The 12053-nt window shown below is 39.8% G+C and overlaps 1 protein-coding gene and 1 pseudogene across 2 annotated transcripts in view; both read left to right on the top strand.

Moving 5' to 3' along the window:
- Window positions 1-12053, top strand: part of fnip1 (folliculin interacting protein 1) — a 138161-nt gene that overhangs the window by 25653 nt on the left and 100455 nt on the right. The window lies entirely within an intron of this gene.
- Window positions 5800-6953, top strand: LOC140677545 (uncharacterized; annotated as a pseudogene).

Below are 12053 nucleotides of genomic sequence, written 5' to 3'. Positions count from 1 at the left end.
AAGAAATTGGACGTTTGTTCCGCACACTTTACCGACGAAAGCTATGCTACGACAGAGATGGCAAGAATGTGTGGATATCATGCGACACTCAAAGCAGATGCATTTCCAACTGGACTGGACAGATCAGCTTTCAGGAAAAGAGAGCGGATGAGGGTATGTCTACAGAATATATTAATTGATGAAAACTGGGCTGTCTGCACTCTCAAAGTGCATATGCTGTAAACCTAGTTCATAGTTGTTAGTTTCCTTTAATGCCAAACAAACACATACCAATCGTTGGTTAGAAGGCGATCGCCAAATTCGTCCTCGCTTTCTCCCGTGTCGCTGGCTGTCGTGTCGTTTTCGTCGGTTTCGCTTGCATACGGTTCAAACCGATATGGCTCAATAGCTTCAGTTTCTTCTTCAATTTCGTTTTCGCTACCTGCCTCCACACTACAACCATCCGTTTCAATACATGCCTAATCTGTTGAATCGCTTAAGCCGCTGAAATCCGAGTCTGAATCCGAGCTAATGTCGCTATAACTTGCTGTTCTATCCACCTTACTGCCCCACCCGATCCTTAAGATCAGCCGATCAGCTGCTGTTGACGGTCCCTGACACAAGGCTGAAGCTTAGAGGTGACAGAGCTTTCGCCGTTGCTGCTCCCAAGCTCTGGAACGACCTACCCCTGAGTGTTAGACAAGCCTCCTCTCTTCCTGTTTTTAAATCTCTCTTAAAAACATACTTTTATTCCATGGCTTTTAACACTGAGTGATATCCATCCTGCAATGGCGCCCCATAATACACCTGCTGTGAACCTGTTTTTATGTTTTTATTTATTCTACTTTAATTATTTATTTTTTATCGTGTTCTGTTTGTGTTGTGTTGTGTTTGCTCGGTACTCGTTTTATCTTTTAACCTGTTCATTGTACAGCACTTTGGCTACCCCTGTGGTAAATTTTAAATGTGCTTTATAAATAAAGTTGATTTGATTTGATTTGATGTTTGTTTGTATTGGCATCACTGTGTGACGTCACAGGAAAATGGACGGGTGTATATAACGATGGTTAAAATCAGGCATTTTGAAGCTTTTTTTAGGGATATTGTGCGATGGGTAAAATTTTGAAAAAAACTTCGAAAAATAAAATAAGCCACTGGAAACTGATTTTTAATGGTTTCAACCCTTCTGAAATTGTGATAATGTTCCCCTTTAAACAAATAATTATTTAGCCCCGTTTCAGCCACACTAAACCCTCAGTTAATGTTCCCTTCCTTGAGTAATTTTTTACACGGGTAAGTTTGTAGAGGGAGTGACGCAGGAAGTGACGTCAGAAAGAACGTGCCACAGCCAGCTTCATAACAACCTGTTTCCACTCGGAGGTAAACAATAGAACAGTGGTTCTTAACCTTGTTGGAGGTACCGAACCCCACCAGTTTCATATGCGCATTCACCGAACCCTTCTTTAGTGAAAAATAAAATGTTGGTTTTTTTCAAATTCAAGACAAAGTTATATGTTTTTGGTAACACTTTAGTATGGGGAACATATTCTAAGTAACAAAGACTTAATTTAGAGTTTTTTGGACACTAGGGGAACATATTCTAAGTAACAAAGACTAAATTTGGAGTTATTTGGTTAGGGTTAGGGCCAGGGTTAGAGGGTTAGGGTTATAATAAGGCCATGCCGAATAAGGCATTAATAAGTACTTAATAATGACTAGTTAAGAGCCAATATGGTACTAATTTGCATGTTAATATGCAACTAATTAATGGTGAATATGTTCTCCATACTAAAGTCAATCAATCAATGTTTATTTATATAGCCCTAAATCACAAGTGTTTCGAAGGGCTGCACAAGCCACAACGACATCCTCGGTACAGAGCCCACATAAGGGCAAGGAAAAACTCACCCCAGTGGGACGTCGATGTGAATGACTATGAGAAACCTTGGAAAGGACCGCATATGTGGGTAACCCCCCCCTCTCTAGGAGAGACCGAATGCAATGGATGTCGAGTGGGTCTGACATAATATTGTGAGAGTACAGTCCATAGTGGATCCAACATAATAGTAAGAGTCCAGTCCATAGTGGGGTCAGCAGGAAACCATCCCGAGCGGAGACGGGTCAGCAGAACAGAGATGTTCCCAACCGATACACAGGTCTACCCCGGGTCCCGACTCTGGACAGCCAGCACTTCATCCATGGCCGCCGGACCTATGTCTCCCCCTCCACAAGGGATAGGGGGAGCAGAGGAGAAAGGAAAAGAAACGACAGATCAACTGGTCGAAAAAGGGGGTCTATTTAAAGGCTAGAGTATACAAATGAGTTTTAAGATGGGACTTAAATGCTTCCAAAGTGTTACCATGTTTTTTTACGGGTGCACCAAATGAACCGTGCATGAACATCACCTTGTTCAAAGAACAAAACCAACACAGTGCATAAACTCACAACAAATTAAACACCTGCAAATCAGTGTGACTTCTGCTGTTGCCGTATCCGTAATACGCCGATAGGGAGAAGTTTGTATTTACACGATGAGTCGGGTGTGTTTTGACTTCCGCGGAACCCCTGAGCCCGACTCACCGAACCCCAAGGGTTCGATCGAACCCAGGTTAAGAACCACTGCACTATAAAGATGGAGGCGAGTCATCCAGACATGGCCGTGTGTCTCCTTCCTCTACATCAGTGGTTCTTAACCTGGGTTCGATCGAACCCTAGGGGTTCGGTGAGTCGGCCTCAGGGGTTCGGCGGAGGTCAAAACACACCCGACTCATCGTGTAAATACAAACTTCTCCCTATCGGCGTATTACAGATACGGCAACAGCTGACTGGTTTGCAGGTGTGTAATTTGTTGTGAGTTTATGCACTGTGTTGGTTTTGTTGTTTAAACAAGGTGATGTTCATGCACGGTTCATTTTATGCACCAGTAAAAAAACATGGTAACACTTTAGTATGGGGAACATATTCACCATTAATTAGTTGCTTATTAACATGCAAATTAGTAACATATTGGCTCTTAACTAGTCATTATTAAGTACTTATTAATGCCTTATTCGGCATGGCCTTATTATTACGCTAACCTTCTAACCCTGACCCTAACCCTAACCAAATAACTCAAAATTAAGTCTTTATTACTTAGAACATGTTCCCCTAGAGTCCAAATAACTCTAAATTAAGTCTTTGTTACTTAGAATATGTTCCCCATACTGAAGTGTTACCAAAAACATATAACTTTGTCTTGAATTTGAAAAAAAAAACCATTTTATTTTTCACTAAAGAAGGGTTCGGTGAATGCGCATATGAAACTGCTGGGGTTCGGTACCTCCAACAAGGTTAAGAACCGCTGCTATACATGTACAGACGCTTGTGGAAATCACACATGAAAAAAACCTTAAGAGAAAGCAATTGCAGCTATTTGGGATACAACAATTCTCAGACGGCAAGAGAACTTTCAGCTGGGATTCTACTTACCAAAAAACTTTGTCCATTTGTCGAAGGAGAGACAACGAGAATGCGGGCTTCCGTTGATGTGATTAAACAAAAAGGTAGCTTGTGCTTTGTATTACCTGGCCGACGAGGGAAGACTACGGAAAACATCGACATCATTTGGACAGGCAAAGCAGACTATCAGTTATTGTCTGCCATGTATGTCGTGGACTCAACGCCTCGGTCCAGAGTATATAAAGTCACTAAAAACGAATGGGCCATGAAGGTGAAGGCAAAAAAGTGAGGAGTGTCCTGACCAGATATCTATATTCCTAGATTGACCGATGTAAAATGTTCGTTATCACATTGTTTTCTTTCACATGATTGATTGATTGATTGAAACTTTTATTAGTAGATTGCACAGTACAGTACATATTCCGTACAATTGACCACTAAATGACAACACCCGAATAAGTTTTTCAACTTGTTGAAGTCGGGGTCCACGTTAATCAATTCATGGTATAGATATCTACTATCAGCATAATACAGTCATCACACAAGTTAATCATTAGAGTATATACATTTAATTATTTACATTATTTACAATCCGGGGGGTGGGATGTGGAGGGGGGGTGGTTAGGTTTGGTTGATATCAGCACTTCAGTCATCAACAATAATGCACATTGTAACAGTGTAGGTCTGACTTCGTAGGATATGTACAGCGAGTAGTGAACATAGTGAGCTCAGAAAGCATAAGAACAAGCATATACATTTGATTATTTACATTTGATTAATTACAATCCGGGGAGGTGGGATGTGGTGAGGGGAGGGGAGGGTGTTAGTCTCGGGTTGTAGTTGCCTGGAGGTGTTCTTTAAGTGCGGTTTTGATTAATTTATGATGGCTCAGGTGTGATTCACTACACTAGGGCCCCACAGCACACTGGATTCCAGTTAATTGAAATCAGCCCTTTGAGACACTTGTGATTTAGGGCTATATAAATAAACATTGATTGATTGATTGAAATACCACAACACTGAATATTGTTCAGATAAGTAAAATTTCATTTAAGAACTTGTACTTATGCGTACTAGGTCGTGTTGCGCCGGTGGACGGAAGGGGGTAGGGGGTCTTAAACGACCGGTGTGTGGACAAGGATAAGGTTAGGTGGGATTTACCGTAGATAACCTTAGCCGGCTTAGTGTAGAAGTGACCTAAAAGTGTAGCTGTAATTGGAGTTTACCAAACCTTTTGTCCTGTTCAGAGTAAAGTTGCGCAATATACGATATAAATCAGGGGTTCTTAATGTTTTTAACCTCGGGGCCCAATTTTTCCACTACAAACAAGCCCGGGGGCCCATTCAAATCAACATTGAAATAGTAATCTTACTCTTGATTAATTATATCTGATCTACTTTCTTTTTAACCAAATAAACTTTGTCAAATGATAGGAAATCCTGTGTTAATCACAAATATTATTATCAAGCCTTAGGTCAGGCTTATTACAAAAATAGGCACTAATCAAATATACTACAAACGAAAGGACATTAACATGCAATAACGCAGTTCTAAAATAAATACACTTTAACTAAATTAAGGTTAAAATTGAAGTGCAAATGAATAAATAGCTTCACCACTTTTGTCATAATTTTTACGCTTAAGAACATTGTCTATGACTATCGCTCCAGACTTCTTCTTTTTTGATATTGTCATTACTGCCACAAGTGGTGGAAAAGTATATTACAATTGCAGACCACAGCTGAGAAACACATATTTTATGGCGGCCCTCCAGGAGCCCCTCCTGGCCCAATAATGGTTAAGAAACACAGATACAAGTGATATCAAATTGGCGGACGATAGAGATTTATCTACAGTGGTACCTCAACCTATGATCACTTTGCGTTACACGACCAAACTCGTAACTCAGAACACTCGTGTCTCCAAGCATTGAAATTAATTTAATCCCCCAAGTCCTCCCCAAACACAACATTTTAACATGTAACATTCCTTTTTGATAAGAACAAAACATACTTTTAGATAAAATATACTGATTGAAAATCATTACAATAGTTTGTATTATAAACAGAAGTTGTATGTAATAATATTGTACATTATTTACTTTGGAAGAAGGACTAAAGATGTCTCCTTGGCTATTTTAATGTCCAGCCTTGACAAGTCTGTGTAGTAATCGCTTATTAAATAAAGATAGACGATAATGGCAAAAATAATAACGATTATTTTGATTGATATTGAACTCATGATTAATAACACGATTATTCATTAATTTGAAAACATGAGTATTTATTGTACCACTAAAACGCAACTTTAAATATAATTTAAAAAAAACTATGGATATAAATTATTAAAGAATAAACAAGTAAAATAGTAACAAAAAAGAATAATAATAACAATAGCAATACAATAAAACAATACAATTCAGTTAAACAGTTTTATTTTTTTAATTCCATTTTGTACCTTTTGCGCTTATTTTACCACCAGAGTACGGCGTGCTCGTTGTGTCAAAAATAAAAGTTAATAAAATAAAAAAAGGAGAACTAGTATTTGATACACTGCTGATTTTGCGATTGTTCCCACTTTACAAAGCATGTAGAAGTCTGTAATCTTCAACGATGAGTGGCAGAATCCAAAACAAAAATCCAGAAAATCGCATTGTGTGACTTTTAAATTATTGATTTGCATTTTATTGCATGGCATACGTATTTGATCACCTACCAACCTGTAAGAATTCCGCCTCTCACAGACCTGTTAGTGTTTCTTTAGGAAATCCTTCTGCTCTCCACTCATTACCTGTATTAATTGCACTCATTTTAAAAACACCTGTCCACACAGTCAATCAAACAGACTCCAACCTCTCTACAATGGCCAATACCAGAGAGCTGTGTAAGGACATAAGAGATACAATTGTAGACCTGTACGAGGCTGGGATGGGCTACAGGACATTAGGCAAGCAGCTTGGTTTAGTAGGCCCAAAACTGTTGACGCTATTATTAGAAAATGGAAAAAGTTCAAGACGACTGTCAATCTCCGTCGGTCTGAGGCTCCATGCAAGATCTCACCTCGTAAAGCATCAATGATCATGAGGACGGTGAGGGATCAGGACCTAGTCAATGACCTGAAGAGAGTTTGGACCACAGTCTCAGAGAAAGCGATCAGTAACAGACTATGCCGTCAAGGATTCGAATCCTGCAGTGCATTCAAGGTCCCCTTGCTCAAGCCAGTGCATGTCAAGGCCCGTTAGAACTTTGCCAATGACTATCTGGATGATCCAAAGGAGGAATGGGAGAAGGTCATGTGGTTGGATGAGACAAAAATAGAGCTTTTTTGGTCTAAACTCCACCCGCCATGTTTGGAGGAAGAAGGATGAGTACAATCCCAATAACACCATCCCAACCATTCTTTTGGGATGGTTTTCTGCAAAAGGGACAGGACGATTGCATCGTATTGAGGGGACCATGTATGGCGAGATCTTGGCCAACAATCTCCTTCCCTCGGGAAGAGCACTGAAGATGTCTTCCAGAATGACAACGACCTGAAATCCACAGCCAGGGCAATTAGGGAGTTGATCCGTAAGAATCATCCCAAGGTCCTGGAGTGGCAAAGCCAGTCTCCAGACCTGAACCCTGAACTTTATGGTCGGCATTTAAAATCTTTGGAGAGAGCTGAAGGTCTGTTTTGGTCGAACAACGCTGGTCAAAAACTACAGGGAAGGTTCAATCTCGGCAAGCAAATATTTCTGTACCAAAATGGTTGGTGCTTGAGCAGTGGTTGTAGTTGGGGACGGCGTGGCGCGGTTGGGAGAGTGGCCGTGCCAGCCACCTGAGGGTTCCTGGTTCAATCACCACCTTCTACCAATCTTGTCACGTCCGTTGTGTCCTTGAGCAATACACTTCACCCTTGCTCCTGATGGGTCGTGGTTAGAGCCTTGCATGGCAGCTCCTGCCATCAGTGGGTGAATGTGTGTGTGATTGGGTGAATGTGGAAATAGTGTCAAAGCGCTTTGAGTACCTTGAAGGTAGAAAAGCGCTATACAAGTATAACCCATTATTACTATCCACAAAACCCAAAACTAGTGAAGTTGGCACGTTGTGTAAATCGTAAATAAAAACAGAATACAATGATTTGCAAATCCTTTTCAACCAATATTCAATTGAATGGACTGCAAAGACAAGATATTTAATGTTGGAACCGGTAAACTTTGTTATTTTTTGCAAATATTAGCTCATTTGGAATTTGATGCTTGCAACATGTTTCAAAAAAGGTTCAGAGAATCTGGAGAAATCCCTGTACGTAAGTGGCAAGGCCGAAAACCAACATTGAATGCCTGTGACCTTCGATCCCTCAGGCGGTACTGCATCAAAAAGCGACATCAGCGTGTAAAGGATATCACCACATGGGCTCAGGAACACTTCAGAAAACCACTGTGAGTAACTACAGTTGGTCGCTACATCTGTAAGTGCAAGTTAAAACTCTACTATGCAAAGCCAAAGCCATTTATCAACAACACCCAGAAATGCCGCCGGCTTTGCTGGGCCCGAGCTCATTTAAGATGGACTGATGCAAAGTGTAAAAGAGTTCTGTGGTCTGACGAGTCTACATTTCAAATTGTTTTTGGAAACTGTGGACGTCGTGTAGTCCGGACCGAAGAGGAAAAGAACCATCCGGATTGTTATAGGCGCAACGTTCAAAAGCCAGCATCTGTGATGGTATTAGTGCCCAAGGCATGGGTAACTTCCAATTTACGATTTACACAACGTGCCAACTTCACTGGTTTTAGGTTTGTGCTTCACAAATATAAATTTTTTGAATACTGGTATAATGTGTGTATATAATGTATCTGCTGATGTAGTTATGTTGTAGTTGTTTAAACGTTTTTTTAAAAAGAAGTCCGACATACATCAAAACGGCTAATATCGGCCTGGCTGATAATCGATCGATCTCTTGTTCAAATGTGAAAGGTGCCCATCCTTATGGATGGGAATGGAAATGTGGTTCTTGTTCAGAACCGGTTCCCGGGGTAGCAATTTCTCGGAATCGCTTGCCATTTTGTTCAACAATTCTTTTACGTCATTACGCAACTTGCATAGTGATATCAGACCACAACATGACGGCAGAAAAAAGCTCCAAAGTCTTAACAAAAAAGATTGCAACAGCGCTACTTGTAATAATTGCAAGGCTACTATTTTATCATAGGGAGGAAATATGAGCAATGCTAAAACATTTGAACACAAAGCATTAGGGATGGGATTGGAAAACCGGTTCTTGTTCAGAACTGATACACAAGGTTCCCTGTGTATCAGTTCCTTGGAATCGCTTGTCGTTTTTGACAACCGATTCAGTGTGTAAATCGTAAATAAAAACAGAATACAATGATTTGCAAATCCTTTTCAACTTATATTCAATTGAATATACTGCAAAGACAAGATATTTAATGTTTAAGCTGAAAAACTTATTTTGAATTTTTTGCAAATAATCGTTAACTTAGAATTTATTGGCTACAAAAAAGATGGCACAGGGGCATTTTTACCACTGTGTTACATGGCCTTTTCTTTTAATAACACTCAGTAAACGTTTGGGAACTGTGGAGACCAATTTTTTAAGCTTTTCAGGTGGAATTCTTTCCCATTCTTGCTTGATGTACAGCTTAAGTTGTTCAACAGTCCGGGGGTCTCCGTTGTGGTATTTTGGGCTTCATAATGCGCCACACATTTTCAATTGGAGACAGGTCTGGACTGCAGGCAGGCCAGTCTAGTACCCGCACTCTTTTACTATGAAGCCACACTGTTTTAACACGTGCAGAATGTGGCTTGGCATTGTCTTGCTGAAATAAGCAGGGGCGTCCATGATAAAGACGTTGCTTGGATGCCAACATATGTTGCTCCAAAACCTGTATGTACCTTTCGGCATTAATGGTGTCTTCACAGATGTGTAAGTTACCCATGCCTTGGGCACTAATACACCCCCATACCATCACAGATGCTGGCTTTTCAACTTTGCGCCTATAACAATCTGGATGGTTCTTTTCCTTTTTGGTCTGGAGGACACGACGTCCACAGTCAAAAACAATTTGAAAATGTGGACTCGTCAAGTAAAATAACTAACTAAATAAATGCAAATAGAATATAACAAATAATTTGATAAATAAAAAAAGAAACCACTAACGGATATTTCCTCTATTAATTTGTATAAGTTACTTTTTTCTATGATATGTACCTCTTCAGACTTCACTGTAGGCTTAGTAATGTCATGTTACCGCTAAACTAAACAAAAATGAATACTAATACACCAAGGGTGTCAAATATACGGAACAGGTTTTATCCGGCCCGCGGGATGAGATTGCTGAGTATAAAAATGAGCCAAAATTTTTGAATGAAAGAAACTGCTGTTCTAAATGTGTCCACAAGATGTCGCAATAGCAATTCTTTATATCTTTGTTAATGATGCTACATATGTAAAAAAAATAAAAAATAAACCACATGACCAGCCGAGGAAAATGAGCAAACTATATAAATACATTTTTTTATCTTGATGGATTGAAAATCAAAACCAATGAGTTGACTGATGAACATTATCACATAATTTATTCAGAAAGTATAAATAACGACAAATAAAGATATAATACTATTAACCGCAACATGTTAGTGTAAAAAACCCCCATTATGATTAGTACATTTTCAGAATGTGCTTGTTCTATTTTTAAACAAAGAAAACAATCTGAAGTTTATTTTCAAGTTATCGTGCCGTGATTTTACCAGTCCGGCCCACTACGGAGTACATTTTTCTCCATGTGGTCCCCGATCTAAAATGAGTTTGACACCCCTGTAATACACTTTTTTAGGCCCTGTTTACACTAAGCTAAGGTTATCCAGGGTAAATCCCACCTAACCTTATCCTTAGGGTAAATCCCACCTAAACCTTATCCTTGTCCACACACACACAATGGTCGTTTAAGACCCCCTCCCCCCCTCCGTCAGCCGGCGCAACGCGACCTAATACGCATGCGCGGAAAATGCGCACGTCATAGTCACCTCCAGTGTTGCTTTGTGTGCAAGTTTTTAAATTTAACTTATCTGAACAATATCCAGTGTTGTGGTATTTCAATTAACTGGATTCCAGTGTGCTGTGGGGCCCTATTGTAGTGAATCACACCTGGGACATCATAAATTAATCAAATCTTTTTCAGACACGAAAGTACACAATGTGACAAAGAACATTTGACAACAATCAATCTAGAGATCTAGATATCTGGTCAGGACACTCCTCACTCTTTTGCCTTCACCTTCATTATCCATTCGTTTTTGGTGATTTTTCTATATACTCTATATATATATATATATATATATATATATATATATATATATATATATATATATATATATATATATATATATATAACCTAGACGTTGAGTCCGCGACATATATGGCGGACAATAACTGATACAGTCTGCTTTGCCAGTCCAAAAGCAATCACCGTTTTCCGTAGTCTTCCCTCGACGGCCAGGTAATACAAAGCACACGCTACCTTTTTTATCACATCCACGGTAGCCCGCATTCTCGTTGTCTCTCCTTCGACAAATGGACAAAGCTTTTCGGTAAGTAGAATCACAGCTGACCTGGACATTGGAAAGTTCTATTGCCGTCTGAGAAGTGTTGTATCCCAAATAGCTGCAATCGCTTTCTCTTAAGGTATTCATGTGTGATTTCCACAAGCGTATGTGCATGTAGAAGAATGAGAAACTCGGGCATGTCTGGATGACTCGCCTCCATATTTCCAGTGGGTAGCTCCGATTTACGAAATCGCTTTATTATGAAGCTGGCTGTGGCGCCTTCTTTGTGGGGCGCGGTCTTTCTGGCGTCACTTCCTCTCCGAACTCAGTTTGTAAACAATCAATGAGCCCATACAAAGCTAACAGCCGGAGATTCAAGAAATACACGGCGCACTTACCTGTGTAAAAATTTGCGAGGAGGGGGACCTTAAACGCTGGTTTAGTGTGGCCGAAACAGGGCTTAGGCTAGATAATTATTCGTTTAAAGGGTTATCCGGCTTAGTGTAAACATAGCCTTAGTCTCTTTTCTTCCAAATATCAATCGATAAGAGAACTGATACAGAACCAAATCGATTGCGAAGAAAATCTTATCAATTACACATCCTTTGTAGAAAACTGCAAATAGAGGAATTTATTAGAGATGTCCGATAATGGCTTTTTTGCCGATATTCCGATATTGTCCAACTCTTAATTACCGATTTCGATATCAACTGATACCGATATATACAGTCGTGAAATTATCACATTATTATGCCTGATTTTGTTGTGATGCCCCGCTGGATGCATTAAACAATGTAACAAGGTTTTCCAAAATAAATCAACTTAAGTTATGGGAAAAAAATGCCATATTTATTATTGAAGTCACAAAGTACATTATTTTTTTTAACATGCCTCAAAACAGCAGCTTGGAATTTGGGACATGCTCTCCCTGAGAGAGCATGTGGAGGTTGAGGGGGGGGGGGGTTATAGGGGTTTGCCGGGGGTGTATATTGTAGCATCCTGGAAGAGTTAGTGCTGCAAGGGGTTCTGGGTATTTGTTCTGTTGTGTTACGGTGTGGATGTTCTCCCGAAATGTGTTTTGTCATTCTT

This window comes from Nerophis lumbriciformis, linkage group LG03 (genome assembly GCF_033978685.3).
Source record: "Nerophis lumbriciformis linkage group LG03, RoL_Nlum_v2.1, whole genome shotgun sequence".
Classification (NCBI taxonomy): Eukaryota; Metazoa; Chordata; class Actinopteri; order Syngnathiformes; family Syngnathidae; genus Nerophis; species Nerophis lumbriciformis.
This window is presented reverse-complemented; position numbering and strand designations above follow the sequence as displayed.